This window comes from Aethalodelphis obliquidens, unplaced genomic scaffold (genome assembly GCF_003676395.1).
Source record: "Aethalodelphis obliquidens isolate GAN/ISIS:26980383/991018 unplaced genomic scaffold, ASM367639v1 scaffold18, whole genome shotgun sequence".
In the NCBI taxonomy this organism is placed as follows: Eukaryota; Metazoa; Chordata; class Mammalia; order Artiodactyla; family Delphinidae; genus Aethalodelphis; species Aethalodelphis obliquidens.
The window spans coordinates 25554292-25574428 of record NW_020837962.1 but is presented as its reverse complement, the minus strand read 5'-3'; the positions used below and the strand labels follow the sequence as shown (position 1 = coordinate 25574428).

At 40.8% G+C, this 20137-nt stretch overlaps 1 pseudogene; it reads left to right on the top strand.

Moving 5' to 3' along the window:
- Positions 1-17105, top strand: part of LOC113626628 (thioredoxin-like protein 1 pseudogene) — a 43248-nt pseudogene extending 26143 nt beyond the window's left edge.
- Positions 17106-20137: the final 3032 nt, after the last annotated feature.

Genomic DNA, 20137 nt, shown 5'->3' with positions numbered 1-20137 from the left:
TTTTATAACACTAAAGCCAATAGAATAAACTGCATATTTGCAGAAACTAGATTTTTCCATTCCCTTAAAATAAGTGTAAGTGTGGGGCTTCCCTGGTGGTGCAGTGGTTGAGAGTCCGCCTGCCAATGCAGGGGACACGGGTTCGTGCCCCGGTCCGGGAGGATCCCACATGCTGCGGAGCGGCTGGGCCCGTGAGCCATGGCCGCTGAGCCTGCACGTCTGGAGCCTGTGCTCTGCAACAGGAGAGGCCACAACAGTGAGAGGCCTGCATACCGCAAAAAAATAAAATAAAATAAAAGAATAAGTGTAAGTGTGTAGCATCTCCAATGGTGTTCCACTCAGATTCCCTTCGATCCCTTTGACCTTTTCGGTATGCTTTTCCTTGCCTTCTAAGTGTTTTACTTCTAATTGTCCATCTCTATGATGCTCTATGGAGAACCTCCCTGGGGCTATTGTGTTGGCTTGAGAGACAGAAGTTCCTCAAAAGTAGTCCCTATCCAATGATTGACTGGAGTGGAAAAAGGAAAGCCCAGCTCTTTTGCCTTGGAGTTAGGCCGAAATTTGAGGTGTAATTTACATTACCAACCTCTCCTGAAGGTTAAGGCTGAGGCTAGAACTTGGCTTGGCTTCTTTCCTTCCCTGTCCTGCTTTCCACACCTAATTTTTCCCAAGAGAACTTCCTCAATAAATCAAGTTGCATGGGAATTCTCATCTCAAGGTCTGCTTCTTGGAACCCTTTGCTAAAATAAAGACCATACAACTCTGTACAGAAGTATAGGGAGAGTAGAGAGTCATCCTAGGGAAAGAACATTTGAGTGGCTTAGAGTTCCTGGTGCTCTGGTCTTTGGGAATTTCCAGTTGGATTTACGCACTGGGAATCTGGCATTGTGAATGTGGTGTCTGCCAAGCTTGAGAAAAATTCTCTTGCACTTTCAGACTTGAGGTCAATAACTATTGATTGGCCAACTTTCTGTCCCCAACAGTCCCTCTTGGGTCCAATTCTAGATAAGTGATATTCAAATCTGGACGATTCTTGGCTTACAGCTGTCTCTCCCTCTTTTTCTCCCTCTCCCTCTTGCTTTTAAGACTGGCTCTGAAGATGCAAAAATGACACCACAGAGCTCTGGGCCTTAAGATGCAGGACCACGGGTAGCCATACAAGCAACATCATGGCCTTTTGAGTTGATGTGGCCATTATTTCAGCCCCTACATTTTATCCCATAGCTTTGTTTTCCTTTGCTTTCCAAGTCTGGATCTACAGGTAGGCCCTATGTAGAAATCCAGGTCTGCCCCGTAGCAGGCAAAAATTCCATTACTCACTGTGGCTTAGAATGATATGTATATAATAAAATATTTACCATTTTAGTGCATGCTGTATGCCATTTTACAAATGAAGAAATCGAGGTTTAGAAAAGAAAATTAACTTGCTCAGATTCACAAGGCTACTAAGTAGCTGGGTCTTGCTACCAACAGATGAAGGATTTGGTGAGCCACATATGAGTCCTGAACCTCCATGGATCCTACAAGTCATAGCATTTTCTACCCTGGCTTTGCTGACCCAGGCTCTAGCACTGGGATAGTCTTTGATTTTCTTGCTATGTGCACGAGTTGTACTTTCCAGGTTAGGGCCCTGACATCCATCCTCTGCTGACTCGTTTCTCCCGGGAGCTGACATTTGCTTCTCAAAATGTGTCTTCAATTTCTACCTGCCATTCCCTACGTATATACATAGCAGGAGGATGTGCCCTAAATGAACATCTCTGGGGACTTCCTGTTTCAAAGCCCTGCCCACTTCCTGCCAGGCTTAGCTGTGGCAACTGGGGGCCTAAAACCCTCATTGTGTCTTAGGTCGGATTCCCCAGAAGCAGAGCCCAGGACAGGAAAAATCAGGTGCCCAGGGTATATTGAGGAAGGATGCTTAGGAGAAGCCTCTAAGGGAGGACAGAAGACAGGACAGGGGAAGAAGGCAAGCAACGATGTGTGTTCTGGCAAAATCTAAACTTGGCCTGATCCATGAAAGACTCTGGAGACACAATTGTCCCCTCCTTAAGGCAAGGGGGCTGGCCTTTTGTACCCCTGCATCAGTCAGTCATTGCTATAGGCTTCTCCTGGTGGGGGGTATAGGGGTATAACCTCCTAGGCATCAGTTAAGGGCAATTCTTGGGGAAAGAGGCCTCTGTGAGCCCTTACCAGCCAACACTGAAAGCAGCCGGGGGCTGGGGGCCCTGCCCATGCAACAGCATCTACTCCATGTGCCTGAGTCCAAGTCGGGCTCTGAACTGACAGGCTGCAGCAGTCAGATCCCTTTCTCTCACCCCACCTCCCTGCTCCTGGACTCCTGCTTCCCACCAGCCCTTGTGGCTGGGATCCCCCATGCCAGCTGCTCATCCACAGCTTACTTGATTTTAGTACAGAGTAAACTGCATTGGCGCCCGACACTTTATTAGTGTTCTAAATCTTTGTTTACAGTTACCAAGACTCCCCAGGTGGCAGCAAAAAAGTCAACAAGGAAATAATACTCCACCAGCTGGCGTATTAGCTGGGGATCAAACCACCACACAGGTAACAGCTGGGTGTGCGCCCACAATCCTCAAGGCATTGCTGGCCCTGAAGGCTCATCTGGAGTTACGCGTTTTAACCCCCTTTCTGAGCCTGCCTCTTTATCCTCTGCGTCTTCCAGTTATTTTGCACCATGTGGAAGCTGAGGTAGTAATGAGCTTTGAAGCTGTTCCGCTGCCTTTGACAGTCCATAGTTGTTCGTTGATCCAGTTGCTTGCTGCTACGTACATCAATCTCTTGGCAAAATCTGTGCCATTATGTCCCATTGTTTCCTTAGTCTAAAACTCACATCTTCTGATGCTAAATCCTATGTGTTTCTTGTTGTATGAAATGAACACTTTAAGGGAGCCCTGAAGAAAAACTCTCCAGCTCTTCTTATCTGAGACTGAAGAAATTAGGATGAGTCCAAAGGAAGTCATTCAGAGGGGCCAAGAGAAATATACTAAACACTGCTGCTATTGCTTCACGCCTCCTGGTTTGATTCCCTGGACCACATGCATGTGACCCATGGGTGGGCTAGAGACACCATGAGGGTGGCAACAGGCTTGGGCTTTAGAGCCTGTGCCTGAATTCTGGTTCCAGAAAATCAGAGCTGCGTGACTTGGGACAAGTGACTTAAAATCTTCATGCATCAGATTTCTTCTCCATAAAATAATAGTACCTATTATTTCAGGGCTGTGAGGATGACATTTGAAAATATATGTTAGACACTCAGCCTCGAGGCTGTGTCTAGATTTGGTGGGGCCTGAAGTTTATTTAAATATACCCTCCCACAAATAAAAAAAAAATTAAAACATTTTGCATTTGCAGATTTTATGAAAACACTTAAATATGTGAACATGCTAAGGCCCTTTTCAAGGCCTTGGGAAAGCTCCATGTATGTGAGAGGCCCCAAGCTTAAACTTTATTAGCTTCATATTGAATCTGCTTTTCTTAACAGTCTGTGCTCACTAAATAGTAGCTATCAGGGATCTGGTGTGGGAAAGAGGGCCCTCAGCTTCTTATACATGTGTTCTTAATTAGACTCCATGCCTCTTGGGAGTGAGCCAAAGACCCAAAAATACGGTCTGGTGATCTGGGGGGAGTTTAGGAGAATGTATGTGTCTGGGTGGGACAGTACCTTGTGAAAGGGATGTGACCAACTGTATTACTTAGGATAAGTAATGTTAGCTGCTATAAAAAAAATAGCCCCTATAATTTCAGTAGCCCCAAAATACAAAAATATATTTCTAATTCATATAAAGTCCACTGGATTCTCCTGGTTGGTGAGACCCAGACTCCTTCATCTCATGGGTCCCCATCTTAGTTCTTAGAATCCTCTCCATCTAGCTGATAGATAGGGAAAAAAATAAAGTGGAAGATAGCTCATGGGAAATCTTCATGGGCCACATTCTACTAGATAGAATTCAGACACATGGCCACAAGTAACTGTAGAGGAATCTGGGAAATGTGGTCTAGCTGTGTAACCAGGAAGAAAGGGAAACAGATTTGGTGAGCCAGTTTAATATCTGCCAAACCAACTTTCCTTTAAGTTTGACTAAGGACCACAAGGCGGGGCTGAAGTAAATTTTACTTGAGTCCAATAACAGGCAGACTTTTGTCTCTAGACTGAGTAGACAAGAACTATGAGAAACACAAGAGATAAAAGGGAATCAATCATAAGAGGCAGGCCTATGGCTTCAAAGGTTAGTATGTCTTTTGTTGACCTTGTACTGATGCTACTGGAAGCCTTACTCCATGGGAAGGTCAAGAGGGAACCTCTCCACTTCCAGGATGTCCAAGAAGAACAGGGGTCTGTGGAAGTACAGGAAGAAGACCCTGGGCCAGACCATGTACCAGCCAGAGATAGGAGCAAAGAGTGGGAAGTAGTCCCCATTCCTGAGAGGCAGAAAGCAATTCGTGCTCAAAGAAAAGTTCACAGTTTTGGAGAATAGACTAGAATATCAGAGAGGAAGCATAAGACATTATATTTCTGAAAGGGAAGATGGCAAAAAACACATTGGAAAAAGAGTCAACTCTACCCTTTGGCCATAGCGTCCAAAAGAGAAGAGAAATCTGAAAGCATTCCACATAACACGGAGAGCAGCAAGCAAGACTTACTATGGATTCATAGTCTCCATCATCCGAGTCTACTCAACAGTTTCCTCCTGCAGAATCACAAAGCCCTGCAGTGACCTCACGAGCCAAGAGTGAGAACAGTCAGCATCACGGTGCAGGTAGGGGTATTACTTAAATGATGTTGGGATTTCTCCTTATCATGGGACCCTGAGGGACCATGGACACTTGAGGACTTTGGGTTATTCTCATCTGGCTACCGCAGAACAGAAAGCATTGGATTGGTAATTTTCCTTTTCTTCTTTATAAAAATTTAACTCTATTCTGATGTGCTGTGGCTAAAGCTTATAAAGAATCCAGTCTTCTAGAACATTTCCAGGATGGCAGCTTAAGCAAAGAAGGAAGCAATCACTTTCTACCTTCACCCCATAGAATAAGGTCACCTGACCCTCAATTCTGAAAGCCGGTGGACTCCAAAGTTAAACTTGTCAGAGCCTTCCTGCTTCAAGGTCTTCATATTTCTTCTCAGCAGCTGCTGGACCTCATCAGTCAGCTCAGTTTTACCTACATCTCAAGGGTTGATTTTTACCTATATAGGAAGAATTTACCCAGCTTTCATGGTATCAATTTTTCCTCAATGTTCTGCCTCTGAGCTGTACATAATCTTGTTTAAATATCTAGATCATTTCCTTCCAAATAGAAATTCTTTCCAAATTTTTTTCCCCTATCAGGTGGCTCAACACAAACTAGGTAAGTACTATGACCAGTCACCCTGCTCCTTGTACCGCTCTGTTTTGGCCTGTCCCACTGGATCTCTTGCTTAGTCCCATGCTGTCTTCTCTGCCTGGAACCATCTTCCCATAGAGCCTTGCATGCCTCATTACTGCTCATTGGTCAGGGCCAGCTTAAATATCAACTCCTTAAAAACCCTCCTGTGATTAATTTATCTAAAACATGACGTATCTCTGTCATTCTCTTCCACCTTATTCTGAAATTGTATAATTTATTTTAATTTTTTAATTTATTTTAATTATATTTTTTATTAGTCATCCATTTTATACACATCAGTGTATACACGTCAATCCCAATCTCCCAGTTCATCACACCACCATCCCCACCCCCCTGCCGCTTTCCCCCCTTTGTGTGCATTAGAGAACGTTTATTCTCTACCTCTGTGTCTCAATTTCTGCCCTGGAAACCGGTTCATCTATACCATTTTTCTACGTTCCACATATATGCGTTAATATACGATATTTGTTTTTCTCTTTCTGACTTACTTCACTCTGTATGACAGTCTCTAGATCCATCCACATCTCTACAAATTACCCAATTTCATTCCTTTTTATGGCTGAGTAATATTCCATTGTATATATGTACCACATCTTCTTTATCCATTCATCTGTTGATGGGCATTTAGGTTGCTTCCATGACCTATTGTAAATAGTGCTGCAATGCACATTGGGGTGCATGTGTCTTTTTGAATTATGGTTTTCTCTGGGTATATGCCCAGTAGTGGGATTGCTGGATCATATGGTAATTCTATTTTTAGTTTTTTAAGGAACCTCCATAGTGGCTGTATCAATTTACATTCCCACCAACAGTGCAAGAGAGTTCCTTTTCTTCACACCCACTCCAGCATTTGTTGTTTGTAGATTTTCTGATGATGCCCATTCTAACTGGTGTGAGGTGACACCTCATTGTAGTTTTGATTTGCATTTCTCTAATAATTAGAGATGTTGAGCAGCTTTTCATGTGCTTCTTGACCATTTGTATGTCTTCTTTGGAGAAATGTCTATTTAGGTCTTCTGCCCATTTTTGGATTGGGTTGTTTGTTTTTGTAATATTGCGCTGCATGAGCTGTTTATATATTTTTGACATTAATCCGTTGTCCGTTGATTCGTTTGCAAATATTTTCTCCCATTCTGAGGGTTGTCTTTTCATCTTGTTTATGGTTTCCTTTGCTGTACAAAAGCCTTTAAGTTGCATTAGGTCCCATTTGTTTATTTTTGTTTTTATTTCCATTACTCTAGGAGGTGGGTCAAAAAAGATCTTGTTGTGATTTATGTCAAAGAGTGCTCTTTCTATGTTTTCCTCTAAGAGTTTTATAGTGTCCTGTCTTACATTTAGGTCTCTAATCCATTTTGAGTTTATTTTTGTGTATGGTGTTAGAGAGTGTTCTAATTTCATTCTTTTACATGTAGCTGTCCAGTTTTCCCAACACTGCTTATTGAAGAGGCTGTCTTTTCTCCATTGTATATCCTTGCCTCCTTTGCCATAGATTAGTTGACCATAGGTATGTGGTTTTATCTCTGGGCTTTCTATTTGTTCCATTGACCTATATTTCTGTTTTTGTGCCAGTACCATATCATCTTGAATACTGTAGCTTTGTAGTATAGTCTGAAGTCAGGGAGTCTGTTTCCTCCAGCTCCACTTTTTTCCCTCAAGACTGCTTTAGTTATTGGGGGTCTTTTTTGTCTCCATACAAGATTTAAGATGCCATTGGTAATTTGATAGGGATTGCATTGAATCTGTAGATTGCTTTGGGTAGTATAGCCATTTTCACAACATTGATTCTTCCAATCCAAAAACATGGTATATCTCTCCATCTGTTGGTGTTATTTTTAATTTCTTTCATCAGTATCTTATAGTTTTCTGCATACAGGTCTTCTGTCTCCCTAGGTAGGTTTATTCCGAGGTATTTTATTCTTTTTGTTACAGTGGTAAATGGGAGTGTTTCCTTAATTTCTCTTTCAGATTTTTCATCATTAGTATATAGGAATGCAAGAGATTTCTGTGCGTTAATTTTGTATCCTGCAACTTTACCAAATTCATTGATTTGCTCTAGTAGTTTTCTGGTGGCATCTTCAGGATTCTCTATGTATAGTATCATGTCATCTGCAAACAGTGACAATTTTACTTCTTCTTTTCCAATTTGTATTCCTTTTATTTCTTTTGCTTCTCTGATTGTCATGGCTAGGACTTCCATAACTATGCTGAATAATAGTGGTGAGAGTGGATATCCTTGTCTTGTTCCTGATCTTAGAGAAAATGCTTTCAGTTTTTCACCATTGAGAATGATGTTTGCTGTGGGTTTGTTGTATATGGCCTTTATTATCTTGAGGTAGGTTCCCTCTATGCCCACTTTCTGGATAGTTTTTAGCATAAATGGTGTTGAATTTTGTCAAAAGCTTTTTCTGCACCTATTGAGATGACCATATGGTTTTTATGTTTCAATTTGTTAATATGGTGCATCACATTGATTGATTTGCATATACTGAAGATTCCTTGCATCCCTGGGATAAATCCCACTTGATCATGATCATGGTGTATGATCCTTTTAATGTGTTGTTGGATTCTGTTTGCTAGTATTTTGTTGAGGATTTTTGCATCTGTATTCATCAGTGATATTGGTCTGTAATTTTCTTTTTTTGTAGTATCTTTGTCTGGTTTGGCTATCAGGGTGATGGTGGCTTCATAGAATGAGTTTGGGAGTGTTCCTTCCTCTGCAATTTTTTGGAAGAGTTTGAGAAGGATGGGTGTTAGCTCTTCTCTAAACGTTTGATAGAATTCACCTGTGAAGCCATCTGGTCCTGGACTTTTGTTTGTTGGAAGATTTTTCATCACAGTTTCAATTTCATTACTTGTGATTGGTCTGTTCATATTTTCTATTTCTTCCTGGTTCAGTCTTGGAAGGTTATACTTTTCTAAGAATTTGTCCATTTCTTCCAGGTTGTCCATTTTATTGGCCTAGAGTTGCTTGTAGTAGTCTCTTAGGATGCTTTCTATTTCTGTGGTGTCTGTCGTAACTTCTCCTTTTTCATTTCTAATTTTATTGATTTGAGTCCTCTCCCTCTTTTTCTTGATGAGTCTGACTAATGGTTTATCAATTTTGTTGATCTTCTCAAAGAAACCACTTTTAGTTTTATTGATCTTTGCTATTGTTCTCTTTGTTTGTATTTCATTTATTTCTGCTCTGATTTTATGATTTCTTTCCTTCTGCTAACTTTGGGTTTTGTTTGTTCTTCTTTCTCTAGTTCCCTTAGGTGCAAGGTTAGATTGTTTATTTGAGATTTTTCTTGTTTCTTGAGGTAGGCTTTTATAGCTATAAACTTCCCTCTTAGAACTGCTTTTGCTGCATCCCATAGGTTTTGGATCGTCGTGTTTTCATTGTCATTTGTCTCTAGGTATTTTTTTATTTCCTCTTTGATGTCTTCAGTGATCTCTTGGTTATTTAGTAACGTATTGTTTAGCTTCCATGTGTTTGTGGTTTTTAAGTTTTTTTCCCCTGTATTCATTTCTAATCTCATAGCATTGTGGTCAGAAAAGATGTTTGATATGATTTCAATTTTCTTACATTTACTGAGGCTTGATTTGTGATCCAGTATGTGATCTATCCTGAAGAATGTTCTGTGCACACTTCAGAAGAAAGTGTAATCTGCTGTTTTTGGATGGAATGTCCTGTAAATATCAATTAAATCTATCTGATCTATTGTGTCATTTAAAGCTTGTGCTTCCTTATTAATTTTCTGTTTGGTGTATGTGTCCATTGGTGTAGGTGAGGTGTTAAATTTCCCCACTATTATTGTGTTACTGTCAATTTTCTCTTTTATAACTGTTAGCAGTTACCTTATGTATTGGGGTGCTCCTATGTTGGGTGCATATACATTTATAATTGTTAAATCTTCTTTTTGGATTGATCCCTTCATAATTATGTAGTGTTCTTCCTTGTCTCTTGTAACATTCTATATTTTAAAGTCTATTTTATCTGATATGAATATCGCTACTCCAGCTTTCTTTTGATTTCCATTTGCATGGAATATCTTTTTCCATCCCCTTACTTTCAGTCTGTATGTGTCCCCAGGTCTGAAGTGGGGCTCTTGTAGACAGCATTTATATGGGTCTTCTTTTTGTACCCATTCAGCAAGCCTGTGTCTTTTGGTTGGAGCATTTAATCCATTTACGTTTAAGGTAATTATTGATATGTATGCTCCCACGAACATTTTCTTAATTGTTTTGGGTTTGTTTTTGTAGGTCCTTTTCTTCTCTTGTGTTTCCCACTTAGAGAAGTTCCTTTAGCATTTGTTGTAGAGCTGGTTTGGTGGTACTGAATTCTCATAGCTTTTGCTAGTCTGTAAAGCTTTTGATTCCTCCATCAAATCTGAATGATATCCTTGCCGTGTAGAGTAATCTTGGTGTAGTTTCTTCCCTTTCATCACTTTAAGAATGTCATGCCACTCCCTTCTGGCTTGTAGAGTTTCTGCTGAGAAATCAGCTGTTAACCTTATGGGAGTTCCCTTGTATGTTATTCGTTGTTTTCCCCTTGCTGCTTTCAATAATTTTCCTTTGTCTTTAATTTTTGCCAATTTGATTACTCTGTGTCTTGGCATGTTTCTCCTTTGGTTTATCCTGTATGGACTCTCTGCACTTCCTGGACTTGGGTGGTTATTTCCTTTCCCATGTTAGGAAAGTTTTAGACTATAATCTCTTCAAGTATTTTCTTGGGTCCTTTCTCTCTCTCTTCTCCTTCTGGGACCCCTATAATGTGAATGTTGTTGCGTTTAATGTTGTCCCAGAGGTCTCTTAGGCTGTCTTCATTTCTTTTCATGCTTTTTTCTTTATTCTGTTCTGCAGCAGTGAATTCCACCATTCTGTCTTCCAGGTCACTTATCCGTTCTTCTGCCTCAGTTATTCCGCTATTGATTCCTTTTAGTGTATTTTTCATTTCAGTTATTGTATTGTTCATCTCTATTTCCTTTTTCTTCATTCTTCTATGTCTTTATTAAACATTTCTTTCATCTTCTCGATCTTTGCTTCCATTCTTTTTCCGAGGTCCTGGATCATCTTCACTATCTTTATAGATTTTTTTTTTTTTGCACTCATTACTATTTGTATCCCCAGCCAGAACACAAAATTCACAAGAGGAGTCACTCTGTCTTGTTTGCCATGATAACCCTAGGACCTCTGGGAACTTAATAAATATTTGTTGATTGAATGGGTTCCATACTCCACCTGCCCATTGATTTTTTTTCACCAGCAACAGCATCATGGTCTTTTCCCTTCAGCATTAGCCACAAGTTAATAAATCCAGCTCTGTTCCCCAAAACAAAATTTTGTGTTGATAGGGAATGATATGCATGCACTTTGAACCAATATTTGTGATTTTCTATCTTGGAGAAAGTTAACTAATAGCTCAGCCTTACAGAAAACATCTTCTATTATATCAGCCACATCTGGGGTTCTCCATACTTTTCCTAGAGAATATGTATAGGACTGGGGAAAGAAGAGGAGCATCATTCAACTACAAAGCTTAGAAAACTCTCTTTTCATCTCCCTCTTGGCTCTACAGTAGTTATGATTAATGTATAGAATTCCCCCCTCCCACGGCTGCTCTTCTAGAAAGACATGGTACCAAACTGTAAGTTTCATACATCAAAATTATGACTGGCTTATTCATTTCTGTAAAACAAGTATGTAGAACAGCCCCTGGCATGTGGTTGGTGCTCAGAAAATGCAAATTGAATACCTATTGAATGGCCAGGTTTATAAACATTTGCCTGTTAACTGGACAGAGTCTTGGCCCTTGAGAAGAAAGGAGTTGGCCATAGCATCCCAGAGTTAGCACTGCCAGAGTCACTAGGAAGAGAATGGATTTTGCAGACCTGAATGTTAGCACATTAAGGAGCGGAAGGCTGGAGATCATCTTTGCTTTGGTTTAATAATTTTATCTAGACCTCTTTATTCAGGAGAACTTAGCTCCCAGTAAGATGTCAATTCTATAATGAGAAGTTATGTTCTTCCTTTATTTTTGAGACATTTGTTTTGTTTTGTTTTTTTGCGGTACGCGGGCCTCTCACTGCTGTGGCCTGTCCCGTTGTGGAGCACAGGCTCCGAACGCGCAAGCTCAGCGGCCATGGCTCACGGGCCCAGCCACTTCGCGGCATGTGGGATCTTCCCGGACCGGGGCACGAACCCGTATCCCCTGCATCGGCAGGCGGACTCTCAACCACTGTGCCACCAGGGAAGCCCCCTATTTTTGAGACATTTAAGGTCCAATAAAAGGGGTTAGGACTGACTTGGTGTCAGAAATTAAAAGGAAGACAAAACATTTGCATGTTTTGACAATAGCTTCACACTTTCACTTGTGCAATCTTTTCTTAAACACTCTTGCAATTCACTGAGAATCAGGATTCCATAATCCAGCCTGAAATGGTTTCCTCTGGAGGCTCATGTATATGCATTCCTTTCTTACTTTCTCCCTGACTTCTGATTTTGCTTACATGCTTAGTAATCACCCCAAGGATGAGGAGGACACAGAGAGCAGAGTGTTGAGCATCGATTCAGTCAGCAGTTTGTGTATTTTCCTTCTTATCCTGGATGTGAAGCCCCATTCTAAAATTTGCAATTAAAACCAGAGCCTACCTTAAAGATAACATTATATTTTCCCCCCAATGGTCAAACTCTGCATAATAACATCAAATTGTATTCACTGTCTCTCAAGAGTGGCTCACTGCTTTTAATCAGTAAGTGAAAAAGAGAATGTTTTTCTTGGTTCTAGCTGTATTCCATTGCAAAAGCTCAAACTGCACTAGGGTGAAGATTGCAGTATTTCTGCAAGGGTTAGAAGGGATCCCAACTATCCAAAATAGGTCAATATGCCCAGACCGCTGCATTTAGTGTAGTGTCTAAGCCTCTCTTCTGGCTCACAGTTGTTTAAGAAGCCATTTTTCTTGGTATGTCCTGATAATCCCACCTCATTTCTGCCAAGGGCAGGACTGAATTAGAATAGCATGACCAAGGATAAACTCTAAAACATGATGTTATGTTGACCCCCTGCCATCCCCAGGAGATATGATGGTTTAAGAGGACTATGCATCCTTTGACACTCTCCCACTAAGGGGTAGGGTCTGTGTTCACACCCCTTGAAATTGGGTGGGCTTTGTCATTGCCTCAACCTAAGGAGTGCAACAGAAGTAACACTGAGGCTGCCATGTGCTGAAGGTACCAGGTGGAGAGGCCATTGAGAGAGAAGAGAGATGGCCAATGAGCCCCAGCTGTTCCAGCCCCAGCTATTCCATCTTCCCAGGTCACGGAATGCCATGCATGTGAACATAGAAAACTTCAAGATGACTCTAGCTCTAGTTGCTTTCTGACTGTAACCACCGAGAGCTGGGAGCCAGATGTGCCCAGAGGAGCCTGGCTGACCCCAGAACCATGAGAGACACTAATAAATGATTATTGTCTTAAGACCCTATGTTTTGAGGTTGTTGGTTACATTGCAGTAAATAACTAGAAGAGGAGGCATCACTCATAATGTGATGTAGAACTGAACCCAGATGATTCTCCTGCCCCCACTAGATACAAGGCTGTGGTAGGCGGCACTGATGTGGGCACACAGAGACAAAGCAATGCCACACGGGACGTTGGAGCTGGTAGCTGTCTGCAGGCTATGATTTGATAATCAATGGAACCTCCCCAAGGGCACTACTCTGGCCCCTGACCGTAGTAACTGCTTCGATAGGATTTGCATCCTAGCAAACGTGCAGAATGCTAGAGATCCCCACGTACAAGGAGTTTCAAACTAGGAGCACTTGGGGTTTCGAGAAGGGACTGTCAAGGAGGTAGGGTGCAGAGCAAGCCTAGTGGGAACAACCTTTTCCTTTCCTCTGTTCTCAGGGTCAGGGCTTCTTTCCAGCCTCAGGGGTGGGACATATGACTCCAGTGACCAATCAGTGCAACACATTCCTCTGGCCATTATGATTGCTGTAGGCTTGGACATGAGGTATAGGCCAGCCAATCAAAGTGAATGTCAGGACCTTCACAGGGAATTCTGGGGGAAAGATGTTTACTCTTCTTCACTAGTTTGGACATCAAAAGGATGTTACTCTGAGAGCTTCCAGTGGTCATCCTGTGATGAGGAGGCAAGGATCCTGGGAATGGAGTAGAAAGAGGGAAAGCAGAGGAGAGAGGAGACAGACAAACTGATCTTGATATCTTTGTTTGTACCTCTGTATCCAGCTATGCTTGAAGCTGGACCTTCCTAGTTTATTTTGTAATTTGAGCCCATAAATTTATTTTGCTTGTTGACTTAAGCAACTAGAATCAAAAGAATATCAATGAATACATATATGCTTAGCTTCTTTAGAAGTTTATGTCTAGGAAAAGTCATTTCTGCTGCTAAAAATGTGTTTAGAAATAGCTGATATTAGTCCATTTGATTTAGTCCTTTTTGTTTTGCAAAAGGAAAGGAATAAAGTCAAATTAGTACCCTGGTCACCTGACATAATCCCATGTAATAATAATGATGATAAAGATGATGATGATGATACTAACATTCACTGAGCCCTAATCCTGGGCAAGACAATGTTCTAAATGCTATGGATATATTAGCTCATTTAATCATCTCAATAATATTATAGGCTACTCCATGATTATGCCCATATACAAATAATGGAATTGAAACACAGAGAAGATAAGTAACATTCCTCAGATCACACAGCAGTAGTGGTGAAGCTCGGATGGAACCCAGCTCATTCTCTTAGCTGTACCCTGGTGCTGTCTCTGACAAGGTAAAGTGATTTTTGAACAACCCCTGGGTTCTGGGCCATTTGTCTTTTCACAGTGCCTCCATTCTTAAAGCATGGAACCCAGAAGGCCCATGTTAAATATAAGTGGGAGAGTTTCCATCACTGTGGATTTGCCTCCATCATCTCTTCTTATTCCAGCAACAAAGTACCTGCCTTACCCATGTCAGCTTGGGTCTGGGTCTGACACATTTCCCAGAGGTGAGAAAATGCAGAGATCAAAGAGAAAACTTTTAACGTAAGTTGTCAGCTTGTTTCTGCTGCCAAAAATTCTCATGTTTAAAAGTATGGCACAATACTTTATTCTTCAATCTAAAAAAATTAAATTGTAGCTGACTCTCAGTCCTCTTTTCACTTGGGTTGAGGAAGATTCAGTCTCAGTGAGTATGAAGAGTCTTTGCTCCCACGGCCCCAGTTCCCAGAAGGGTCCAAGAAGTTGTGTGCAGCATAGAATTTGGGGGGCTCCCCCCCATGGTGTTTGGACCCTGTATGCTCCTTGTTCAGATGTGCATAGTCCTTGGAGGGAAGGTGGCTCTGACAGACACCTCATTGTCTGTTACTCTTGGGTGCAGGGTACTTTGTGAGACTGGTTTCCCAGAGGCTGGGGCCAAGCTTCCCTCATGGGCCTCACATCCATTTAATTCTAAGGAGATGCTAGGGTGCCAGATCGGAAGCCACCATCCCTTTCTTTGTCTCCGCTAATCTTCACTTCTCTGCTTTTACTATTTCTACCTTCCCTTGGATGAAGAACACAAGCACCCTCACTGCCCCCACTCTGTTCTTTGTAGCACTTTTCACATTGCATGGGTTTCAGCCTAAATTAAAATGGGCTTTTTAAAGAATTGTAGAGCTTTTAACCATTCAAGCATCATTTATTTTACTTTTCCCTTAAATACATTTTGAAAAATCTCTTAGAAGTCCAGTCAGTTTAGGGGTTAGTTAGTGTATATTTTAATTGACCATTCAATTTCAAATAAATATGGAGGAAATTGTAACCCTCTTCAGCAGCTCAACGACAATTTAAGGAGAATGAGAACCTGATTGAAACAATTAGGAACTTAGAAACCAGACTCAGATGTGGTCAGACGTGGTCAAAGAAAACAAGCCCAGGAATTTTTAAATCCTGTCTTATTTTGCTTTTAAGAAAAACGTTAAAACCACAAAATTAAAAGAGATATTGCCCTAAATTTGAAATGATTTAATAAACAGATTGGATGCAATTATTATAGTTGGCATTGAGAAATATTGATAACTAAAATTTTATCTTTTGAAAAATAAAAATGATTGTTCTCACCTAGCCTGTAGGCTAGAAGCTGGGAAAGAAAACATTTCAATAGCCTGTCCTCTGTTACATATGTTGATCAACCCATGTAATCAAATTCCTGATCAGATGGGCCATCTGCAGACACCCCAAGAAGGAGAGTTTTCTATCAGCCCCATTTTATTTACTCCCTTTTTGGATTTGTGGACTTTACTGAATTTTGTGGTAGGTGAATAATAGCCTAATAAAACTATCCCAAAACCTATTCCAAAAATTAATATATATATATTTATATATATACATATATATATACACACTATATATGTATATATATAAATAATGTTATAAAATATATATAAAAAACTATATATAATTTTAAATGTATAACACATTATAATCAATATAGTGTGTATTATATATCTCATACGTATAATGTGTTGTTAGTTGTATCTTACATTATATATTGTATAAATGCATCTATGATTACATCATATAAAATTATAGGCCTTTTCTTCCCTCATCTTTCCTCTCCCCCTCCCATCCCACCCCCTCTGCTGCTCCGCTCTCTGACCTGACTCGGCACTGGGGGACCATGGAGAAGACACCAGGGTCGCCACCTCCTTTGTCCAGGCCTAGATCTTCCTGAGCCTCCCCCCTTCCTCTCCAGGGCCTTCTCCTCCTTCAGCTTTGAAGCCAGTGGTGTTGTGGCCGCCCTGCCAGGCTCTCTGAGAGTGGTGGGTGTGAAACGGGTCAGGAGTGACCTGGATTTCCAGACTCACCATGGTCAAATTCACCACGCGAGGGTGTGGACCGTGTTTAAGGATTGCCCCAGCATTCAGCTCTATGTGTAATAAGTATCCACAAGCAGTTTCCTTGGAAGTAGGTGTACATCAGTGTCAGGGAATAGCTGCCACCAACAATATGTCAGCAATACCTACATTTTTGTTTTTTTGAAACAAAGTGACAGTTGATCAGTATCAAGGAGCAGATGCTGTGGGACTAGAAGAAAAAACCGAGCAGCACTTAGAAAACAGCCCTGGAAGCAATGAGGACACAGATATTCCAAAAGGCTATACGGATTTTATGCTTTTTTATTAACAAATCTGGCTGTGAATGTCTTAATGTAAGTGAGGAGCATGAATTTGACAACTGTTTATGAAAAGACATGACCTTCCTGGAATCTGATTGGGATGGACAGCTGCTTATTACTGTCGTCTTCAATCAGCCTGTTAAGCTTTATTCAATGAAATTTCAAGGTCCAGATAATGGTCAGGGTCCGAAATACGTAAAAATTTCTATCAATTTACCCCTATCTATGGATTTTGAAGAGGCAGAAAGAAGTGAACCAATTCCAGCTCTGGAACTATCAGAGGATGATATTAAAGAAGATGGTATTGTCCCACTTCATATGTTAAGTTTCAGAATGTTAACAGCATAACTATATTTATTTAGTCCAATCAAGTGAAGAAGAAACAACTAGAATTTCATATTTTACTTTTATTGGAACTCCAGTCCAGGCAGCAAACATGAATGATTTCAAATGAGTAGTTTGCAAAAAAGGAGAAAGCCACTAAGGTACAAAAGACACTGGAAGACCATATTGCAATCAGATCTACAGCTCTTGGATAATTGCTTGATTCTCGCCAGAGATCTTCTTTTTTTTTTAATTTAATTTAAAAAATATGTAATTGATTTACAACGTTGTGTTAATTTCAGGTATACAGCACAGTGAATCAGTTATACATACATATATATATATATATATATATATATATATATATACACACTCTTTTAGATTATTTTCCCATATAGGCCATTACAAAGTATTGAGTAGAGTTCCCTGTGCTATACAGTAGATCCTTATTCATTATTTACTTTATATATAGTAGTGTGTATAAGACTTTCAATATTTCATTCATTGCCATCACCAATAAATCATTGCCTTTGTTCAGATGGTTAAAAAAAATATTATAACAAATAATTGGGCAAGTTATAAAGTTGACCCTTGTACAAGCAAGGTTAGGGGCACTGACCCTCTGTGCAGTTGAAAATCCAAGTATAACTTATAGTCAGCCCTCTATATGCACATTTCTTCTGTATTCGCAGTTCTGTATCTGTGAATTCAACCAACCTCGGATCTCTTTTTTTTTTTTTTTTTGGCCACACGGCTTGCAGGATCTTAATTCCCAGCAGAGTCCTAACCACTGGATTGCCAGAGAATTCCCAACTTTGGATCTTGTAATACTGTAGTATTATTCAGTGAAAAAAAAATCCAAGTTTAAGTGTACCCACACAGTTAAAATCCATGTTGTTCAAGGGTCACTTGTAATTGTTAATGAGCCCTTTACCTCCCCTGCTCTGGTTTCAAAGCTGAAGACACCTAAATTCTTTTGACCCCCACAAAACTTCCTCCTTCCATAAATATGCCACCCCGACTTTCTCCACAGACCTGACAGTAAAACAAACAAACAAAACACAAAACAAAACAAAAAACTTTCCCTGAGACTAGTCCATCCCTGTGTCAGGTTGTTTTTGATTTGCTTTGTTTTGTTCAGTACATCATGAGGTCAAGAGCCCTAAAGTCAGCCTGCTGAGCCTCTAATCCTGGCTTCACCCCTTTAACAGCTGTGATTGAGTTCAAGTCAGCTCCCTCTCTTTGCCCAGATCACCCACCTGAAAAGTGGAGGAGTAATTGAATTCATCACCCAAGGGCATCAGGAGGACTAAATGACTTCTAAGAATTCAGGATTCAGTCATTAAAACAGTGACTTATGCTCAATAAATGATAGTAGTAGTAGTAATATTATAGTTATCCTCCTGTTGTATGGATTCTCAAAAACATCTTAAATTTTAAACTACTTAGGCCTTATAATTGGAGCAGAGTCAGCCTCATCCCTATTTGGGGAAACAAGGGAACGTGACAAGCAAAGGCTTCATGGTCACAACCTGGGAACAGGGCCAGAAAACCCATATTTGGGGCATCCCTTTTTGCTGCCCTGTAAATGGTCTTTATTTGCTTTTCCTATCTAGTCTCTAGATTAATTGCGAATTTAGATGGAGGAACTTGAAGTTTGCCCATACATTTTCTGTGTTTAAAGAGAAGATTTTTATCCCTGAATATTCTGCAGTGAGCACGAGTCAAGGAGAGTGACTCAGGCTATCTTCTCAGAGGTGGCCAGTCATAAATCAACTCATACAGAAAATTAATCTCTCCTGGCTTCTTTGGGAAGTTAGCAATTATTAGTAGACAGTGAGAGAGAGTCTTCAAAAGAGGCATATGTGACAATGTCACCTAAGTATCTTCCAAACTTATTGATATTGGAGAAAAGATTTTCCCTCAAGTAAGCTTTGTGGGGATGGGGCGGGGAGCTCTTAGCAAGCAGATGCAGCCAAAGGAAGTCGTTGGGGCCTGAAACTCAATACAAATGTGAGATGACTCCCAAGAAATACCCTGGTATCTTCAGGGGAAGATAAGGTTTCAAACACCTATTTGGCCCAACATGGGTTTGTTTCTACCCACTGTTGAATACCTAGGATATCTTGAAAATGTTTACCCAACCATTTTGAGAGTCTGACTATATGGCACCCCACAGCTGAATACAAATAATATCCAGGTTTTGGGGCCAGTGTGAACAGCCACAGAACTAGGGAATTCAAGAAAGGACATGGAAGAGTCACCCACATCAAGCCCTCACTTGAGGCAGCCTTACACTGAAACCATCACAGACAGGATTTCCTCCTTCTTTCTGTCTGTCTCTATCGGTGGGTTCTTAAAATGTGGTTCCCAGACCAGCAGCGTTGGCATCACCTGGGTACTTGTTAAAAAGGCAAATTTTTAGGCCTTTCCCAGATTTGCTGAATCAGAATCTCTGAGGTTGGGGCTCAGAAATCTATATTTCAACAAGTCCACCAGATAACTCTGGTGCATGCTAAAGTCTGAGGATTACTGCTCTAACTAAAAATTACCGATATGTCTCCCACCCCCAGAAGTTCTGATTTTATTGTTCTGGAGAGAAGCTGAACAATAAGGTTTTTAAAAGGTCTCCAAGTGATTTTATTGTGCAGCCAGACTAAAGGCATGAGAAAATTCCACTGGACTCTGTGCCAAGCCAAACACCCAAATATGTGAGGGTCTACCTCCAATAAGACTCAAAGGCAGGGCTGGGCAATGTTGTTTTGGGTGACCGTTCTTCTTGGGGTCTATTTTGACATTTCTTTAAACGTCCACCTTTCTCTTCTCCTTTTTAGCTGATGTTGCATGTTCACCAGGGCTCACTCTGACTTCATGAAGTTCCCTTCAATCTACCTCTCAGCTGGCATGTGGCCCAGCCAGGCAGAGCTGGGGGTGATAAACAACGGATTGAGGCCAAAGCTCTGTATTAATAGAAGAAGTGTATTTGCCCTGAATGAATGTCCCCTTTATACTCTTCCCTCTTGAATCTCTGACCAGAACATCAAGAACTCAAGGATGTGGGATTTTAGTCATCATCACTCTGCTTCTTTCTTTGAGAACCTAACTAATATCCTATACTATCTTCCCACCGAATGTTGCCCAATCTCTTTTTCAAAAATTCACCACTCCCAGGGCCTTCCTTTTCATTTTCAGAATTCTCAAATTATGCAATGTTCTCCCCTTCTGTTAAGCCCAAATCTGCCTCTATTGAGAGTCCAATTATGGATC